The sequence below is a fragment of the Perca fluviatilis genome, chromosome 14 (assembly GCF_010015445.1).
Source record: "Perca fluviatilis chromosome 14, GENO_Pfluv_1.0, whole genome shotgun sequence".
In the NCBI taxonomy this organism is placed as follows: domain Eukaryota; kingdom Metazoa; phylum Chordata; class Actinopteri; order Perciformes; family Percidae; genus Perca; species Perca fluviatilis.
Genome location: NC_053125.1, coordinates 30235017 through 30256179, shown reverse-complemented (window position 1 = coordinate 30256179; position 21163 = coordinate 30235017). Strand labels below are relative to the sequence as shown.

Genomic DNA, 21163 nt, shown 5'->3' with positions numbered 1-21163 from the left:
GGAGTCATACTTGATGCCTCCTAGCCTATCTCAAACATCTCTCTCAGATAAGGCCAGGGATGATTGGGAATGTCTTGCTGCTTGTCTGCCTAATCTCTGGGATCTCTGTTTTCTTCATTTTCAATCATGTCGCCGTCCATACTACTAGTGCTAACGTTACCACCATCAAGCTGCAATTATTTGCCGCAAATGAATGCAGAATGCAGCCGAATCTGTCGAGTCGTTGTAGTGGTGCGTTACATGCAACGTAGCCTACAGTATATTCCCATCCAATTAGACTGAATTCGGTATTGATCACGTGAAAAATAATAACGGTAACTCCAGTGAAATTATTTGAAACTTGCTAGTGAGGACTAGATTAGGACCGTATTTAAAGCTGATGCTGGTTTCAAACTTCGCCCCCCCCAGGTGTGTCTGTAAAACACGGACAGAGACAACTTCTCTCTTTTGATGCTTTACAAGCAACGTGAAACCTAGCTAGCTAACAGGTGAAGAATACAAACAACTAAATCACTAGCTAACCTACTTTAACTGTGCAAGAACTATAGACCAATACAACAACAGGCTTAAATGAACTGACAACATAAGTTATACGACTTACAGTTCTCAAGGACGCACAAACACGATCTCAACTGATTATCCTCCGGACAGCAGTCTCTTTCTTTTTTCTCACTTTTTTCTGTGTGGCGCACGCGCCCGCTCGCGGTGTGAGGCGCGTGTCAGCGCTATTCTCCGACATTACGACCTCTTGTACAAAACTAAAGTAACGAGCCAATTTTTAAAATGTAAGGAGTAGAAAGTACCGGTATTCGTGTTAAAATGTAAGGAGTAAAAGTAAAAAGTCACCACAAAAAAAAATAGTAAAGTAAAGTAGAAATATCCGAAAAATCTACTTAAGTACAGTAACGAAGTATTTGTACTTCGTTACTTCCCATCTCTGCCGAGAAGAGGCTTGCTAGTGATCCTGAGAAAGCTGCCACTTACAACATGGAGATAAGCAAGCTGGTTGAAGCCGGTTATGTTAAGAAGATCCCCATGAAGGAAGTAGCCACGAGTTCCGGGTGGTACATTCCTCATCATATGGTCCACCATAATGGGAAGAATAGAACTGTTTTCTGCTGAGAGTATTTAGTGTGGACTCCATCTTCTCTGAGCTCACAGTTGTTCTGTCTGTCTGCAGTAAAAGCTCAAACTAACCTGAGGTTCATTTCTCTTCAGTTCTGACCTCCCTGCTGATGAGTACAACAAACCAAGGTCAGTATAAACTCTGAGAACACTTTATATTAAAGTACACAGGGTTACAAATATGCAGATCTCAGATGTTTCAAGGACAGTCTGTCTCTCTGAGCTGTGAGGAGGACAACAACTCTGCTGGATGGACTCTGAGGAGGAATACAACAAGAGAGAGGGAGCAACCAGTAACACCATCACCATCACTGTCACTGGTAAGATCAGACTGTGGAGTCAGTATTGATGAAGCTGTGTGTGAATGGATGACATGCTGTAGTTTGTCTCTGTGTTGAGGTGGACCAGTGATCCTGCAGAGTCCTGTCCTCCCTGTGACGGAGGGAGAAGACCTCACTCTGACCTGTAAAACAAAGACGTCCTCCAACCTCACAGCTGGTTTCTATAAAGATGGCTCCTTCATCAGGACTGAGCCTGCAGGTCACATGACCATCCACCATGTTTCCCGGTCTGATGAAGGCCTCTACAAGTGCAACATCAGCAGTGTTGGAGAGTCTCCACCCAGCTGGGTCTCTGTCACAGGTGAGGAGGTTACCTTTGATTTCAGGAGTTCATTTATCCAGATATTCACCTGACAGCTGATTCTCTCTACAGAGAAACCTACAACCACAAGCCCTCCTTTGAGCTCTCTGCCGCCCCCGACCTCAGACCACCTTGTGTTCAAACTGGTCTCTCAGACCTCAGAACCCTTCCCCCTTTTGGTCATACTGTTTTGTCACCTGGTGATGTTCTGTCCGTACTGCATCTCCACATTCATCATGGTGTCTTCATATCGACGCAGGGCCACAGGTAACTCTGAATCATTCACTGACCTTACAATCAATCTCACCACTCTGGTTTTTTATTTTTATTTTTATTTAACCTTCATTTAACCAGGTAGGCCGTTGAGAACAGATTCTCATTTGCAACGGCGACCTGGCCAAGAAAAGCATAAGCGTGCAAGACAACATACAGTTTCACATTCAATATAGTACAAGAAAACAGAATACAATATGCTACATAAAGTACAGATTAAGTAGGCATTACAAAGCTGGTGCAAAGTGAGGTGTACGTAAGAAGAAAGATATGCGAAAGTGATATGGTAATAACACAATATACATGAATAGACAGTCTATAACACTGCTGAGATGTAGTGAAGAGTCAGTGATGTTTGGTTGTATTTAACAGAACTCTTCAGCTGATCAATTATCTACGTTTTCTTTCTAACCTGCTCTGACTGTAGCTAAACGGCCTACCTGTTGCCATGGTGATGACCTTGCCCACCCAGGCTAAGGAGGGATTGGATGATGAATATGAGAATGACATCACCGCTGTCACCAGAGGGCATCACTTCTGAACTGATCTGAAAAGAAGCTGAAATCTACGTAGATCAGAAACAGTTCCCCCGGCCGTCTTGATATAATTATGATTTGAACATATTCAATTTGAAATCATTGCTTTAAGTTTTGAATTGCTCCTTTACTGCCAGCCACAGCTATCTCTGTAATCCTGAATATTTTATATTATAACAATAAAGTTTTTTTTTCCTGTAGCTTTTCATGAAATTGATCTGCGTTACTTTCTGTCTTTTACAGGGTTTGTATTTCAGTTCTCAGTTCAGTCAGTGTCTTTAACATCAGCTCCCTATCACTGCTGAGAGTGGGAATGAGATTCTTATTGTAAAAATGTGTTTGGATGAAAGCATATCAGTTCAGTCAGACAGCACAGCACCTTTTCTCTCTTTACACATGCTCAGTTCAGTTCATAGTTCACTCTGTTGGCTCCCTCTTTAAATTATGTTAAATTCATCATTGAATTACAGAAATATGAACAGTATTTGAATATTACATTCATGTAAAATTGGGTAAACATTAACTTAGGTAAAAATTAAACTCATGTCCGTCAAAAAGTACAAAACGTTAATGTTTACTGTGTTCCGGTGATAAAATAAACTGCATTGATATGTCAACTAGGCCTGTCGCGATATGCAATAAATTAATTAAACGCATGATGAATAAAAATGAGCTCGTTAAATTTGTCCGGCTGCGATAATTTCCATTTGCATGCTTGTTAGTTTTCCTCGTCGCTCTCTTTCTCTCACTACCAAAGAGACTGGATGACCACTCTGGTGCATTGGTGACCCCTCTCGGTTCCTTAGCGTAATGAGGAGTGAACCCTTGTGTAACTTACTTGTCAGCTGCATGGTCCTGGCGTAGCCTACCACAGAGTGCAGGAGTATAGCCAAAGTATAGCCAAAGAAAACGCTAGTTGAGAGTTGGAGGCATATAAAAAAGATGGAATTGGTTTCAAAGCCAAATGCGACAGCTGCAGTGTGGGAGCACTTCAGATTCAAACCGAATGACTGTGGTGAACCACTTAACCTGAGCGAGTCAGTATGTCGCATTTGTTGTAAAACAGTAGCAACTAAACACGGCAACACAACAAACAGACAAAATACAAACATACAAACACATGCATATGCACCTAAAACACAATCATCCAGTGCATTTGGGAAAAAATTATAACAGATGGGCCGTCTCCGTCTTCCCGACAGTACACAATCACTGGGGCGTTTACTCGACAAACAAAATACAAACAGGACAGTGCAAGTCTTCCAGAATCGCGGCCAAAGCCGATTCGAAAGATCACTATTCGGCAACAGCAGCAGCCATCTTCTTTGTTTTCAAGTTGCAGGGAATTCACATAGAACCGTCGCAACTCTGCAATCACTATGTTAAACCCGCCCACCAACTCTATACCAACTCTCATTGGCCTTAACAGAATTTGTTTTTTCCAGCTCTCAAGCCAACGGAGAGTTCCTAGACTGACCCTGGCTGCAAATTACATTTGCTGCCGCCAGGGTGCCTCTAGATTTCTAGGCTAGGAAACAGAACTCCCAGAAAGCTGCTGGACCGGATGCTGTCTTCCCATCCAGCTTGAAGCACTGCGCTAACCAGCTGTCTCCAGTGTTCACAGACATTTTCTTCACCTCGCTGAAGACATGCCATGTGCCAGCCTGCTTCAAGTCCTCAACCATCATCCCTGTTCCCAAGAAGCCAAGGACCACAGGACTTCACGACTTCAGACCCGTTGCCCTGTGCTTTCACAGCTCAAAGTAGTCAAAGACCCCCTCCTGGACCCCCTGCAGTTTGCCTATAGAGCCAATAGGTCTATAGATGATGCAGTAAACCTGGCCTTCCACTACATCCTCCAGCACCTGGACTCAGCAGGAACCTACGCCAGGATCCTGTTTGTGGACTTCAGCTCTGCCTTTAATACCATCATCCTAGCTCTGCTTAGGGAGAAGCTCTCCCAGCTTGGTGTACCTGTAGCTGTAGGTGGATCACTGACTTCCTGTCTGACAGGAAGCAGCATGTGAAGCTGGGAGAACATGTCTCCGACTCACAGACCATCAGCACCGGATCCCCTCAGGGCTGTGTTCTTTCTCCTCTGCTCTTCTCCCTGTACACCAACAGTTGCACCTCCAGTCACCAGTCCGTCAAGCTTCTGAAGTTCGCGGACGAAACCTCCCTCATCGGACTCATCTCCGATGGTGACAAGTCCACCTACAGGTGAGAGGCTGATCACCTGGTGACCTGGTGCAATCAAAACAACCTAGAGCTCAATGCTCTAAAGACAGTGGAGATGGCTGTGGACTTCAGGAAGAATTCAGCCCTACCTGCCCCCATCACACTCAGTGACTCTACAATTAACATTGTGGAGTCTTTCCGCTTCCTGGGAACTATCATCTCCCAGGACCTCAGAACATCAGCTCCCTCGTCAAGAAAGCACAACAGAGGATGTACTTCCTGCGGCAGCTGAAGAAATTCAACTTGCCAAAGACAATGATCGTGCACTTCTACACAGCCAGCATCAAGTCCATCCTCACATCCTCCATCACCATCTGGTACGCTGCTGCCACTGCCAAGGACAAGGGCAGACTTCAGCGTGTCATTCGGTCAGCTGAGAAGGTGATTGGCTGGAATCTGCCACCGCTCCAGGACCTTTATGCCACCAGCAATCTGAAGCATGCTGGAAAGATTGTGGCTGACCCCTCCCACTCCAGCCACAAACTCTTTGAGCCAATCCCCTCTGGCAGGAGGCTGAGGTCCATCAGGACCAAAACCTCACGTCACAAGAACATCTTTTTCCCCTCCGCCACTAACCTTATTAACAAGGCCCGGAAACCACCCTGACTCTCAACCTGGCTCTTCATGCCACTGTTCTCTCTGCTGTAATGCTCTTTGCTCTTTATTTATTTATTTTATTTTATTTCTATCTTTATTTTTAATTTAATACATACTTTTTCCCCTCCACCACTAACCTTATTAACAAAGCCCGGAACCCACCCTGACTCTCTCCACACCCCACCTCTGGCTCCTCATGCCACTGTACTTAATCTGCTGTGCTGCTCTTTTTATTTGAATTTGTATTATCTTATTTTTAATACATACTGTGTATATATATATATATATATATATATATATATATATAAATGTATATATTGTTGTTTTCTGTTTAATGTCTTATTTTAGAGAATGTGTGACATGCACCTACAACACCAAAACAAATTCCTTGTATGTTTAAAAAACGTACTTGGCAATAAAGCTTTTCTGATTCTGATTCTGATATTTTATATACGAAGAGCACGCTATAATTCTACATAAATATAAATATGAAGAACACAGACACGGTTTTACAGGAAAAACGCAATACTGCGATCACGCAAAATTGATATCTCTGTTCAGGGATTGATAACAAAGGAGTTTGTGTTATATCTTATTTTCATTTTGCCATGTTCTGTATACTTGTCTTTTAATTTAGTTTCAAATCTTTTGATTGAAGACTGAGGATTGTGTCTGTGGCGGCTCTGAGGCTCAGTGTACCTGTCTCTCTCTCTACCTGTCTGTCTTTTACTAACTGTGTTTAGCTCAGTGTACCTCCGAGCCAGCTGGTCGAGGGGGTGGACAGCTGAACACTGCTGGTTGCTCAGGAGAGGTTTGTATAGAATGGAATTTTTATCAGCTTGGTTTAAATGTTGCCAAAATTTGTCTCTCTCTCTCTCTCTCTCTCTCTCCGCACCAAGCTCCATCTTCTAAGAACGTTGACGCCGTCGTTATTAACCGAGTATTGATTGGTTGGTCTCTAATCTCCACAATGAGTCAGTAAATGTGTGATAGTGGAGCAGCCTTCATCCTCTCTGATGTTTGAAACTGCAGCTACAACCTGATACTCAGAAAAACACTGAGAGAGACTCACTAACCTGGGACTGTGACCCGCAGTTGGATGGTTCTGATTGGCTCAGAGTCAATAATGGCTCTCTTTTTAGGTCTTGAATCACCTGATGCAACTCGACACTCGTATGTTCCATTGATGAGGCTGCTCACATTCTTCAGAATTAAAGACACGTCTCCGTCCTTCAGATCTCTGTCCACCAGTTCCACCCTGTCCTTAAAGGATGGATGCTGGTGGGTTGGATCCAAGTGTCCATCGCTGCAATAGAGGCCTGAATGACATTCTCCAGGATCAACTGTTATTTCAAAAAGGCCTTCACTGGTGTAACACAGCAGGTTTTACATTTGAATAACAGGTAACACACAGAGACTCTGTCTCCTCTCTCTCCTTCGCCTCTCTCTCTGTCTCCTCCCTCTCTGTCTCAACCCTTTTTTTAACTGCGCAGTTAGACAGAGCTAACAGAGCTAACAGAGCAAATGGCTAATAATGACGATGCAGCTCCTTGACTAACTCACATTTACTGGGCCGGGCGACCTGGCTTGAGAGCAACAACCCGTTCACGTCCCCTTGCCGTAATTTTTTAATTTTTATTTTCAATTTCTTTATTTTTGAAAGGGGACAGTGAGCATTAATCAACATTGAAACAATGTAAATATTCCCGAGTTAGCTCAAAAGTGCTAATTTTCATCGGTAGTCCCCCAGCCAGATGTAAAACAGGCAGCCTTTAAAATAATGACAGGTATAAAATCACAAAATAAAATTACATACAACACATTATGGTTAATAAATACAATTCCAGTAAAATACTTATATAACGTTTAAATTCACACAGATAACATTAGTGCCCACAAGTTTGGCTCTCTACCAGCCATTTTTTTAAATAAAATGAAGCCAAACAATCTTTGTTAAATCAATATATTTGATCAAATTATTGATTTTTTAGTAAGTAGCCGTGTCATAATGAAGATAATGGAGAGCAATCCGGTCATCCCTGGTCATGACCAGATCCCTCTACATTATCCCTCGGATACTTCATATACTTACATGTAAAACAGCTCTTACATTATTCATAAACTTTACAAAACCTGAAACTGTCTGTGTTTTAAACACAATCATCATAACAACCCAGGTGAAAAAAAATTATACTAAAAATGTACTTTAATAAAGTGTACTAAGTATATTTTCTAAATTTTGTACTATTTTCGTCAAATCCAAGTATAGTTAAGTGTATTCAATTATGTATTAACTTCAACTTAACATCTATTTGACTACACTTCAAGTGTAAATAGTATACTAAAATGGAACAACTTTTTTTAAACTTCAAGTGCACTAAAATACACTAATGAAAATCAAGATTCATGAGCAATTAAGCACACTTACAGTACAATTGCATTGTATTGCCATTCTTATTGAAATACACTTAAAAGGCGGCAGCAGCGTAAACTTACAGTTATATGGTTGATATTTTGTGCATACTGCTTTCATACTTATTACTATAAACTATGTTAATTTAGTATGCCTCTGTGATATTTCAAGTGATCTACAAATGCACTTCATAACTATATTTAGTGCTTTTAAAGTGTCCCACTATGACAATAATAATGTGTTTGAAGTGAAGTTCAATTACAACATAAACATCATAAACACGTACTTTTCAGTGCGAAGTATATTTCATCTGTACTTTTATCCCCATTTTGTTATACTTAAGCATGAATGTTGCTATTACACTACAAGTGTATTATATTACAATTCAGGAACCTTGAACAGTTAAGACAGCGTCAAGAGAAAAAAAAAAAAAAAAAGACTATGAGCGATATCCGCCGTGCTTGGACATACGCCGCTGTGGACGATGTCTTCCAGTTCTAGTGTTAAAAATTCCTTAGAAATAAAAGTTTATTGATCTTTGAAAAAGTGTACCTGCATTATTATGCCATTATCATTATATTAGATGAAAATGGTCACAGGACGACAAGATTATGGTTTATCACAATAATTTCTGGGACAATTTATCGTCCAGCAAAACTTGTTATCGTGACAGGCCTACTCGCTTCATACTGGACCAATGTCGAAGATCGTTGTTCCCATCAGTAACAACAACAAGAGAGGAACATAAGGTCCAAGGTTGAAAAACCCGAAGTTACCCTTTAAATTGTGCACTCTGTTTTCAAAGTAGTTTTTCAAATGACAAAAAATGTTAACCCTGTGTAAAAAAATAAATAAAAAATTCCATCTGATATAGCAGTACCAAAGATGCCTGTTGGTCTATAATAGAGTCTGTTTTCTAGAGAGAAAACTTTTGCTTGGTTTGCAAAAGGTTATTTCTATGCAGCTCCATGCAAATCCTGTCCAGTTAATTCAAACAAAAAAAACTAGTCCAAAGAGTACAGCCATACCAACGATGCCTTTAGGGACAACTATGCTGTTTGGTTGACGGCGCAGTCTCTCTGGCCCTTTCACTGGAAGAGCCTGTTTTTTAGAGCAAGTGCTTTGTTGGTAATTTTCCCTCCATCAAGTTCCATGCAAATCTTTTGGATCGAAGGCGAGCAGGGTAGTTGAAGTTCAGGGCATACAGTACATTAGTCCAAACAGCGTAGCAACAGGTAATGCTACATTATAAAGATCTTGCAACATCTTGATGCCTTCAAGGACAATACCGATGCCCCCATGTCCCAACACTGGTTTCTTCAGTGGCCTCGTTGATGGCGTCTTCATCCATGCCCTATTAAAAAAGAAAAGAAAAAGGCAGTCAATAAGACCAATCGAGAAACAAATACACAAGTATTAAATCATAAGGGAGTAGTAAGTAGGGCTAACGATTTTAGAAAATAATCTAATTTTTAATTATTTTTTTTTCCACAAATATTGTGATTGCAATATAATATGCAATATTTTTTTAAGCTCTTTGTCTTCTGTATTATTCAACAAAGACAAGTAATACATCCTTGTATAGTATGAACAACACAAGATTAGATAGATTAAACAAACTGTTATTTCCTGGAGGCCAGGCCTGTATGTGATGATGAAATTAGGTGATGCATGAATTTATATGAATGACATCTTTTATTTAACTACTTCAAATCACAGTAGTATATTGAGCACTGACCAAGCCTATTGTAAACATTCATATGAAAGTCAGAAACAAATCACACAAACTAAAGTGCAGATTGCAAAAATATGTGGCTTTACCACACTTAGTAGTACTTAGATTATTTAATTATTATTAACTGTAATAAACATATATAAACATGTGGATTGCATTGTTTTTTTTTAACACACTACACTTTGAAGTCAACTGGTGTACACTGTCATATGGGTACATATTTCTCTAAGAATATTACAACATGGTTACTACAAAGGTACTAGCCTTGCTGTCAACTCCAAATCACGTAGGAAAGAGATTGACAGTAAAGACAAAGAAAGATACAAATATGAAGATAAGTAAGAAAATAAATAGAGGAAAGGTTAAAACTGAGACAAAAAGATGAATATAGTAGGAGAAAGATGAAAAATAAGTAGACGTTGGGCCTTACAATTTGTATGCCATTCTTGCCAATAAATTGTGGTATGTAAAATATAACATATAACATTACATAACCTTTCCACAATTCTAAAATCTTAATGTTTTTCAAAAAAAGAAATAACACTAAACAACCAGTTGGTGTTTTAATGTTTCTGATACTGTTAAAGTTTAAAATGACGATATCTGTGAGAGTAGGTCCATTTTCATTTGTAAACAATTGAGAAACAAATAAATGTTTCCATCTGTAACTTTAAATTATTTTAGGAAATATACAAAGAAAAAAGAAATATGACAGCACTTACCACTATAAAGCATTTGATTGTGTATGCTGTTCAAATAGGATCCTATGAAAGAAAACATTTAGAATCAGTGAGGTGAACCAAGCACATTGACTCAATAATTAAAAGACCACACAAAATAAAGCACACAACAAAGACACAAAGGTGGGCTAAAAATCCAGTTTGAGTCCGACCTTAAAAACGCTGCTTCATTTATATGAAAACTTAATGATTTATGGAGGGCTTCTTTAGTGTACAGGAGTGGAGAGAGATTTAGGAAAATGACATGGTAAACAAAGAGTTCCCATACACTGTGCTAACGTTAGTTGCCCCGATACATGTTCATGTCAGCAGCACCCTCCCGCATATTATATATAACCGACACACACACACACACACACACACACACACACTGTAACTGAATAACTTTAGCTACAACACTCGTTCGTTCTTACCCGACGTTACATTGAACTTGTAAGCCTGTGGTCTTAGCTAGCTAACCTTAGCTATTAGCAAACCAACATATAACGTTATGCCCAAACAACTCGACGGACCTTTTTTTTGTTACATAAAGTAAGGTTACAACAGCATCAATGTAATCTAAATGTTGCTAACTAAACCTGTCCACTCATTCTTATGAGGCTGACTGGCTCCTCTTCACTGGCTGCCATTAACATTACGTTAGCTACAATGAAATACCATTGTTAGGAGCAGGACCGTCAAGGGGAGAAACACAATTATTAATGCTAAACTAAGTAGTTACTAGTTAGTGATGGTATTAGCTAACTTAGTTACAAGAAAACCGATATATTTATAGAATGCACAAACAAGTGAACGGACTTTTGTAACCCATGCAGTACAAAAACATTATGAACATGATGATTGATTGATGTTAACTTACTTTTTCGTGAAGGAGACAACATATGGCTGCTGTAGAATTAATCCTGCACGCAGCCAACACATACTCAACATTCTTCTTCACATTCTTCTTGTTTTCAATGTCCTTGTTGAAACAGTCTGGCTGTGTTGGCAGCATAGACAGTATATAAACGGTTGATGTCAGTGCCCGGGAAGTGCCACCTACACTTCCTGGCGCCATTTGATTCAAATATACCATTTCCGGTAGTGACCAAACTTAATTCAATCATTTAAAATGTTCAATTCAATCAATTTCAATCAACGCAAAAGGAATCTATACAAAAACAACTGAAGTCTACAAGATTGAACCATGTTCTTGAAAGGAATATAAATGAATTGCGTAGCATATTCTAAATTCATTTTTGTAAATTCAAAGACCTGCTATTTCCCATTTTTTCAGTGTACTTTGATATGCTAATAAAAGTACACTTATATTTAGTGCACTTTGTTTACAGTGTACTAAGATTACACTACTGATGAAGTGAAATTAGTGTACACTTTCAAAAATTATACTAACTCTGTATTAAAAATAAGTGTACTTACTATAAGTACACTAAGTTACCACTATACATTTTTGTATTTTAACATATTTTATGAAAGTACTCTGATATGCCACTAAAAATACACTTATTTTAGAGTGTACTGTATAAAGTGTACAGAAGTCACACTTCTAATGAAGTGAGATCATAGTACACTTTAAAAAAGTATACTAACAATTAATTTCCCAAAAATATACTTCCCATAAGTACACTGAATTGCCACTCTAAGTATGTCAAATTTAATACACTTCTATACAATTTAAAATACATTAACAAAAAAGTACACTTTCAAAAAGTACATTTAAAAAATAATTTGATTACTGGTAAATTAGTATACTTACTTTTTGGACTCTGAAGTTGAACTTAATTACATCTATTTTGAAGTATACTTTTAAAAAGTACATATTAAATACTCTTTAAATAAAGCACAAGTAGAAGCATACTTGTTTTATACTTCATGTACTTCATTCATATTTCTAATACACTAAAGTATACTACTTTTTTACCTGGGAACAAAGGTCAGAAATAAAGTCTACATAAATCTTTTCAGGATAAAAGCTGATATTTACCAGGAGCTTCTTCAGACAGAATGAGCAACAGGAGCAGAAATGGAGCCATGAGAGCTGAGAGAGTCTTGATCCGTTGCCATCTTGTGTCCGTGAGTTTTAGTTTGAGGCTTTGCTATTCAATCAAATGTTGTTTAAAAGTGGGTGGATCTACCAGCGCGGGTTACATCAGTACTTGGCAACACTCTGTGTTGGAAAGTCTGGAAACCCCCCGTTCACTTCCTCTCAACTAAAACCGCGGCCATCTACAGGAAGATACAGCTGGTCTATTTTAAAATCATGAAGTAATTTTCTAATAAATCTCTGACCGATTTAAATAAAAATTGTGAATATTTGTGAAAAAATGTCTTTCAGGCATTAAAACAGTGTTGGCATCATATTATTTACAATCAGGTGTCAGTCATTTTTCATCTCAGCATCTTCCTTTAGTTTTTCTTCTCTCTTCATGTTATGGAAACCACAACACTGCGAGTTGACACTTTTTTTAACAAGTTTTTGTCACCTTTGGCGATGTTTTTGAATTGTGTTTTTGTAGCTTTTTCCAACATTTGTCAGTTTTTTTCTGAAACAGAAAGTTTTTGTAAACGGGTCTAATTTTACTGCGAGGACAACAGGAGGATTAACAAAACAATGTGTTATAATGTAATTTAAATTACGTTTATTGACCATGAAATTAAAAAAAAATGTTGAAAAAAGTGACAACAGGTTTTTAGAAAGAGTCAAAAGCATCGCAAAAGCAAAAAAAGTTTGGGTAATTGTATCTGCTTCATGGCAACAAAACAAACACTGCCAGACACAGAGGAAGAAGGAGGGTTTACTTGAATCAAAATATGCTAAAACCATCTCTGTGCTCTTCTCTGGAAAGAAGAAACATACACGCGGCCACATTAAATGTTGATGTCAGAGCAGGTGATGAACTGCTTACAAAAAAGTCATACAGGAATGTTGCAAAAAAGTAAAGGTCATTCCTGCTGATATGATATGTAGGAATCATTTAGGAATTTTGAAGGAACCATACAGGAATTCAGCATAATAATAATGAATTTAAATTAGGTTTATTGACCATAAGAAAAAAAATAGCTGCAGGGCAACTAAACATAGTGTGTTCAGAGGAAATCACAAAACAGTCACAGAGGAAGGAGGAGCGTTCATGTGATGCTATGACTATGAAGTGAACAAAGTGTAGACATCATTTCACCAACTGTTAGGATGGAGGACACATCTCTACTGCTGCTACTCTGTAAGTAAACTCTTTGTGTTTTTCTAAAAACATCAGCTGAAATAAATACAAAATAACATGTTTTTGTTTGGCTAAAAATGCTTCTGAATGTAAATATAACAAGTTTGAGGGGAAATGTTGCGAGTCATTATGAAATGTTGTGTACATGATTTTACAGACAAAGTTTTTGTGTTATTTCCATTTATTATTTAAACGTTTAAATGTCTTGTTGTATCACAAACTCAAACTAACCTGCCTTTCATTTCTCTTCAGTTCTGACCTCACTGCTGAGCAGCACAACAAACCAAGGTCAGTATAAACTCTGAGAACACTTTATATTAAAGTACACAGGGTTACACATATTCAAACAGGGACGGGCTGATTTTGTCTGATTTCATTAGCTTAATAACATGTTTTCAAATGAGCATTTTGTTCATTTCCTGAAAAACAAGTTTGACCATACATGGTTTACGCCCGGCAGAGATGATATGTTCCCCTTTCTATAGATAGATTATTAGAACTAATCTACTTGAAGTTTGTGACATACTAAACCACACAGCTTCCCTTTTAAAAATGTATATGTCTGTGTGTGTGTGATACATGTGTGTGTATTCTGTGTGTTTGTGTGTGTGTGCATGTTTGCATGTGTGTGTGTTCAGTGTGTGTGTGTGTGTGTGTGTGTCTTTGTGTGTCTTTGTGTGTGTGGGTGCGTGCGTCTGTGTGTGTGTTTGAGTGTGTGTCTGTATGTGTGTATGTGTGTGTGTGTGTGTTTGTGAAAGCGTGCGTGCATCTGTTTGTGGGTCTGTGTGTGTGTGCGTGTACGTGTGCGTGTGTGTCTGTGTGCGTGCGTCTGTTTGTGTGTCTGTGTGTGTGTGTAATGCGTGTGTGTCTGTGTCAGTGTGTGTATGTGTGTTCAGTGTATGGGTATCTGTGTTTGTCTGCGTGTGTTTGTGTCTGTGTGTGTGTGTCTGTGAGAGTGTGTTCAGTGTGTGTGTGTGTATGTGTTTGTGTGTGTGTGTGTGCATGCGTGCGTACATGCGTGTGTATGTGTGTGTATGTGTGTGACTTTGTGTGTGTGTGTGTTTGTGTCTGTGTGTGTCTCTTCTGTGTGTGTGTGTTCAGTATGTGTGTTGTTCCTGTGTGTGTGTGTCTTTTGTGTGTCTTGTGTGTGTTCTGTGTGTCTGTATGTGTGTGTCTGTGTGTGCGTTCTGTGTGTTTTGTGTGTGTCAGTATTTGTGTGTGTTAATGTCTTTTTGTATGTATGTGTGTCTGTGTGTCTAGTTCTGTCTCTGTGTGTGTACAATATGTGTTTGTGGTGTGTGTGCGTGCCTCTTAGGGGGCGTTGTTTGCCTTATGCGTGGTGCGTCCGTCGTGTGTGTGTGTGTGTAGGTGTGTGTGCGTTGCTTATGTGTGTGTGCGCTGTGTGGCCTGGTGGTGGGGGTGTGTGTGTGTGTGTGTGTGTTTTTTATGCAAAGTCTTTTGCGTTTTTTTTTTTTTTTTTTTTTTTTTTTTTTTTTTTTTTTTTTTTTTTTTTTTTTTTTTTTTTTTTTTTTTTTTTTTTTTTTTTTGTGTGTGTGCAGGTCTGTGTTAGTCCGGCGTGTTTTTTTTTTATTTGTTAATACGGTCTGTGTGTAAAGTGTCACTGCTATACGTAACGGACAATAATGTGTGCCTCGATTGGCTTTACAAAGTAACGGTTAATTGCATGGTGAAAAAGCTATTTATTTATTGTTTTGGGTGAATATAACTTTGTTTGAAGTTATCTTAACTTGCTTAGAGAGAACTTTGGAACTCATCCAATCAGCAAGCAGGGCTGTGAGTGAGCATGCGCAGTAGAAGCCACCACCGTTCAGTCTCCTGCTCAGGATTAGCGATGCCAATCGGACTGAGCCAACACATTTTCTGGAATTTGCCGACAAATTTGCTAGAGATTTCATCGCGTGGAACAATAAGGTAAGTCTTCAAGCAAGTTAGGTTAATATTTGTGTGTGAATTTGTGTTTCTGTCTGCTGCCTCAACATAATCTATCATATGTTAACTAGCTAGCTAAACATTAACAAGCTAACAGGCAGAGCACATGTTCGGCATGTTTTGGGCGGCTTTCCACCACCATCCCGTGATTCACCTGTAAATCCATTTTAACTTAAAGTGAAAAACGCTCACATTTTAAATGTTGCTAGAGGAACTTTTAGTTTTCCCGAGTTGACAGATTAGCAATACTGTATTTTGGTCGAATGTGGGGTATTAACCCGGTCTCACGGCAGTTCGTGTAAATGTCCACGTTATTCTTAATCTATTGATACGTCTCCACGGAGACGAAAGGACGCCGGGCGAAAGGTCGCTCCATAAGCCGGGAGGTACCGCGAGTCGGGGCGTGGGGACCCCCCCTGGTAATGAGGCGTGCGAAAAGGTCGCTCCATAAGCCGGGAGCGGCCCGCGATGCGGCCCGCTGGGGACGCACCACAATACCAACGCCAAACCGCTCGCCGGGTGAAAGTCCTGTGTTGTTTGACCCATCCACCACCCCGACCAACCTGCCGTACATTTTTCGGCTTTTATATTACTCCCTACCATTTTCGGTGCTGTAGCCACAAAATATGCTTCCCATTGAAATAAATTACTTAACATTTTCGGTGTAGTCCGCCACGTAAAACCGACAAAAACGTCTCCGTGAACACGGTATCAATAGATTCAAATAACGTCACATTTACACGAACTGCCATGAGACCTGGCTGTAACAACACAGACTTTCGGAGTTACAAATGAAATTTTGCTGCATTAAGTGTGTAGAGGAAACACTAAACAAGACAATTTGTAAGCAACACACATTTTGCAGCCACATTGGTCAGACAATTAGGAGAACATAAGTTACTTTAGCTACTGCTAGTTTCTGTTTTAATCGTTTGCAAAGCCAAAAACAAGGAGAATACATGATGACTGTTGGCAAAAGTTATTTTTATTATTTTGCTACGCTACATATTAAGGACCCTGTCAAGCATGTTAAATAAAAACAAGAAAAACATTAAAAAATTAAAATGTATATCGATGTGTTTCTTCCATCCCTAGCCCTATGAGCAAGCACCTTTCATTCAAAGTCAAGTTAACCCGGTAGTTGTCCATATTTTTATAAGATAGCACCTGGTATTGATAGAACACACACGTAAGTTGTTGATGACAACAAATTATTTTTGTCTGTAACGTTTTCTTTAAAAGTAATTATATCGGAAAAGTGTTTCAACGTCCTGACTTTCCCCTGTTATTTCTTTAAGTAAATGCAGTTGCTAATATTGCTGTACTTATACTTAAGTCAGGATTGTTTATACTCTTAATTTTTAGAATTGTTTTATGACTCAATCTGAATCTTCAAATATTCATGTAAGAGGATACATCTATAAGGATTTATATTGGAAAACTATCATTCTCCTGTAATGCTTGTAAAGTATGCACTATGTGTCTTTAATCTACAAATCACATCACTTTAAGTGGAACTTTCTTTTAACTAAGACATTATTTGTCCTTTACAGAAGTGCTTGTGGCAACTGCCTTGAGGGCTCTTCACAGCTGCTTTGTCAGTGGGCCTCAGTACACTGGAGGTGAGATAAAGTATACAATATTTTGGATGATATTATATGTAGATATACAAACACACACACTTACAACTTACACCTAAATTTTAAATTATTTAAAATAATTTCTTGCAGATGCAGTGGACCTGTAAGCAGTGTAATTTTTCTACAGAAAAAAGAGGACAGTTGTTAAAACACTATCGCCTAAAAACATGGAGGCTTTACTCGCACAGCCCAATAACATATGTCTTCATAACGATTGCTTGTGCACTTTCAAATCTTTTAATGCACTCAAAGTGCATTTATCGGTTTGGCACTGTCAATCAAACATTGGACAAGCAAGTAAACCCACAGTTGCATTTCACTGCCAATTATGTGAATACACAGAGCCCTGCACTGAAGAAGAGTTTTTCACACACTTGCGCGACATTTAAAACTTAAGCAAAAAGTTCTGTGTCCATACGACGGCTGTGATTTTCACAGCAATGTGTACTCAACATTTAATGCACACAAAAGTAGGGTACACAAAAGGGAGTGCTACAACACATTTTAAAACCGGAATTGTATCAAACATTAAACATCAAGATCAATTGACTGAAGTGGAGAATGATATTTCCTCACAGGATGACACTGAGTGTGAATTTGAAGAATCTGTAGGTGACATACAGGACTTGGAAAGTCAGCTGGAACGTAACCTTGCCGCTTTGTTTTGAAAATGCAAACAATCCTGCATATATCAGAAAGTGCTACACAAGAAGTTATTCAGCAGATCAATCAGATCCACTTACTTTCACAGCCATTACTTCACAGTAAAGTCCAGGAGATTATCAGTCAGCATTGTGGTGACGTGGATAATTCCATTGTGAGTGACGTTGTAAATGCAGTTTCACAAACTAATGTCCTGCTGAAATTCACCTCTACAGGAGGATCCTTATCAACAGCTAGCGGGAGAGCATCTTATATACAGCAAGAATTTCCTCTTGTTATGCCAGTTGAGTTTCGTCTTGACAGAGATAGTTCTGTTGTATATGTCCCCACACTTGAAAATGTTGCAGGCTTTGTTAAGAAATAAGGATATTCTGGATAAAGCTGCATGTAGAATGTGGTGCTTCACCAGAAGGATACCACTCATTCAGAGATGGCTCTCATTTTAAAGAAAATGTTCTTTTGAATGTGGAAGAATTTAGGATTGCTCTTGGGCTATATATAGATGATTTTTGAGGTTGCTAATCCACTGGGAACATCCAAGAGAAAAAACACAAACTATGTGCAGTATATTGGGTACTTGCTAATCTTGACTCCAAATATCGGTCAGCTCTCCACTCTATACAACTTGCACTTTTATGTAAGGTCAAGACTGTGAAGGAACATGGCTATGCAGAAGTTCTTCGTCCTCTCATTCAGGATCTTGTTACTCTTGAGGAACAACGGTGTGTATGTTGAACAGCTAGCAGAAAGTGTTAAAGGAACTGTATTGTATGTAGCAGCAGACAACTTGGGGGCTCACGCTTTGGCAGGATTCCAGGAGAGTTTTGCAGCACATCTCTTTTGTCGGTTTTGTATGTGTAAGAAAGATGACATACAGGATAAGGAGGTCAGGTCAGGTCTACACCAGCCAAGGACAAGAGCGGACCACGACAGACATGTGCAAGAGGTTATACATGACCATACTATGGCCAGACATCTTGGTGTAAAAAAGAGAGGTGTCCACTGAATGAAAACTTGAAACACTTTCATGTGGTGGATGGTTTTCCACCTGACATTCTGCATGACTTTTTAAGGGTATAGTACCAGCAGAAATGTCACTCTGTCTTCAGGATTTTATGACCAAGAAGTATGTTTCTTTGGACTGTTTGAATAAGGCTATTAAGCAGTTTCCTTACACGTTCTCAGATAAAGCTGACCAACCACAGATCATTTCAAAGACCTTCATCGCTAAAGGGAACCATTGTGGGCACGGACCACGAAAACTGGGGCTCTCCTGAGGCTGCTTCCATTGATGGTAGGCCATAATATCCCAGAAGGAGACAAAGCATGGGAGATACTGATGCTTCTAAAAGATATACTGGAAATAGTAATGTCACCGCACTTTACTGAAGAGTTAATCCACTTTCTGGTTTGCAAAATCTCAGAACATAGAGATTTACTGCAGCAAACTTTTCCGACCTACAAACTCCGTCCAAAACATCATTTTATTGAACATTACCCTCAACTGATTAAAACTTTTGGCCCACTAGTCGATGTGTGGACGATGCGTTTTGAAGGGAAGCACAAATTTTTCAAAAGGTTGTGCATGACACTCATAATTTCAAGAATGTAGCACAAACCTTGGCTGTAAGACACCAGAAGATGATGGCCTTCCATTTGGATTCTGCATCCTTCTTTAAGCCTTCTGTGGAAATTGATAAAGTCAGGTCAGTTATGATCACATCTTTCCCTGAAAATGTTCAGCGCTCACTACATCAGCGTAAACGCCAAGCAAGTACAGTGCTGGTTGCAGCTTCTGCTTGTGTTCATGGTGTAAAAGTACACTGCAGATATGATCATTTCAGTTGGCTGTTGCTCTGGTCTCCCAGAGTTCCAGCAAATAACACATATTGTTGTTATCAACACAGAAATCCTGCTAGTCTGCAGGCTTTTGACCTCATGGTATGTTGAACATTTACGTGCTTATGAGTTGTGCTTCAGTGGGGAGGGTCTCTCAATGTCACCCATCTGTCCGAACTGAATGATGTTTTCCCCCTTATCTTCCTATAGAGTGAAAGGCAATGTGTACGTCACACTAAAGCGTTACATATTATGCTGAATGACATGTGGACTGGGTACTAAAGTGATCCCCACTCTGTCTAGGACCATGGGAAGCTATAAACTAAGAATCATCATAAAATGAAGGGGACATACGGAAAGTGTCACTGGACAGAAAACCAGAAACGGTTGAAGAGCTGAAGATAAAAGTCAAAGAAAAATGCAACCTGCAGGATGACTTCAATCTTATGTATGAAGACCCTGACTTTGGTTATTCCCTCTGCAACCTAGATGACATAGGAGACTTGCCAGCTACAAAAGCAACTGTGAAGGTCATTTCATTGGTGACACTGACACTGGTGCCTGCTTCCACCACCAGCATTTCTGATGCCTCAAATGTCTCAGATGATACAGAGATTCTGTCGACATACAGCTCATCATCATCAACAAGACAAGAGCAATGGCCAGAGTTTTTGAGATTCCAAACTTCGCGGTTGATGTAGAATTCAGACTGAGACAGGCTAATCTTCAGTTTTTACGAGACCAAACTTACCTGAATGTACCAAGAGACATGAAGCATGGTATTTTGGAGAAGCTTGCTGAAGCGATCTACAAATTTGATGCCTATCCAAATGAAGAACGATGCCATTCTGTGGCATTGCGCTCATAAGCAAACATCCCTGCCTGAGGGAACCAGGCTCGCCAGATGGGTGTTCTGGCTGGAAGAATAGCTTGACATACAAAATGGGGAACTATCGCACTAAACTGAGAAAAGCTGGATGTGCAGAAGTTGCTATAAATCAGGGTAAAAAGGCGCCCCAGGAATGGCATCAAAAAGGCCTCAAAAGACCAAAAGGTTTGAGGTCAATTACTTACCAGACCTCCCTGAGGGGCAGAATGAAGATAGACTAGAAGTTGAAAGAAAGCTCCTGGTTGAAGAAATGAAAAACGGAACCCCAGTGGAACAGTCATTGCATCTAAGATGGACCAGACATTCCCACTGCGGAGACGGGAGATTGTGGAGGCTGAACCTCCAGTGAAAACCCTGAAGGAGCGCTGGCCAGCTCTTTTTACAGAGAGACAAGTAATGCGACAGATATTGATATGCTTTTTATATTCTCCTAGTGTGCATTTAGGTTTTAGGACTGGTAACCAAAGGTTTTCCAAAATTTCCACACTGGCTCAAGCCAGTCTACTCACTCACATTTTTTTCTGTCTTGTAGGTGTTTGCTGAGTTCAACAGGATAGCCACGACAAACCTGGAGAATGACTTTTTGGTGCTGCTTACGCACACGCTTTGCCCCACGCTTTGTACCTTCTTCAAGTCCAAGAAAGGAAGTGTTGGAGAGAAAC

At 39.5% G+C, this 21163-nt stretch overlaps 1 long non-coding RNA gene across 1 annotated transcript; it reads right to left on the bottom strand.

The window, feature by feature from the left end:
* Nucleotides 1-8121: 8121 nt before the first annotated feature.
* On the bottom strand, nucleotides 8122-11705 carry LOC120573025. Its single transcript, XR_005641599.1, has 3 exons — nucleotides 11159-11705; nucleotides 10282-10323; nucleotides 8122-9178 (listed from the first exon to the last, which is right to left on the bottom strand). It is a non-coding gene; the product is annotated as an uncharacterized LOC120573025 (long non-coding RNA).
* Between the last annotated feature and the right edge of the window lie 9458 nt (nucleotides 11706-21163).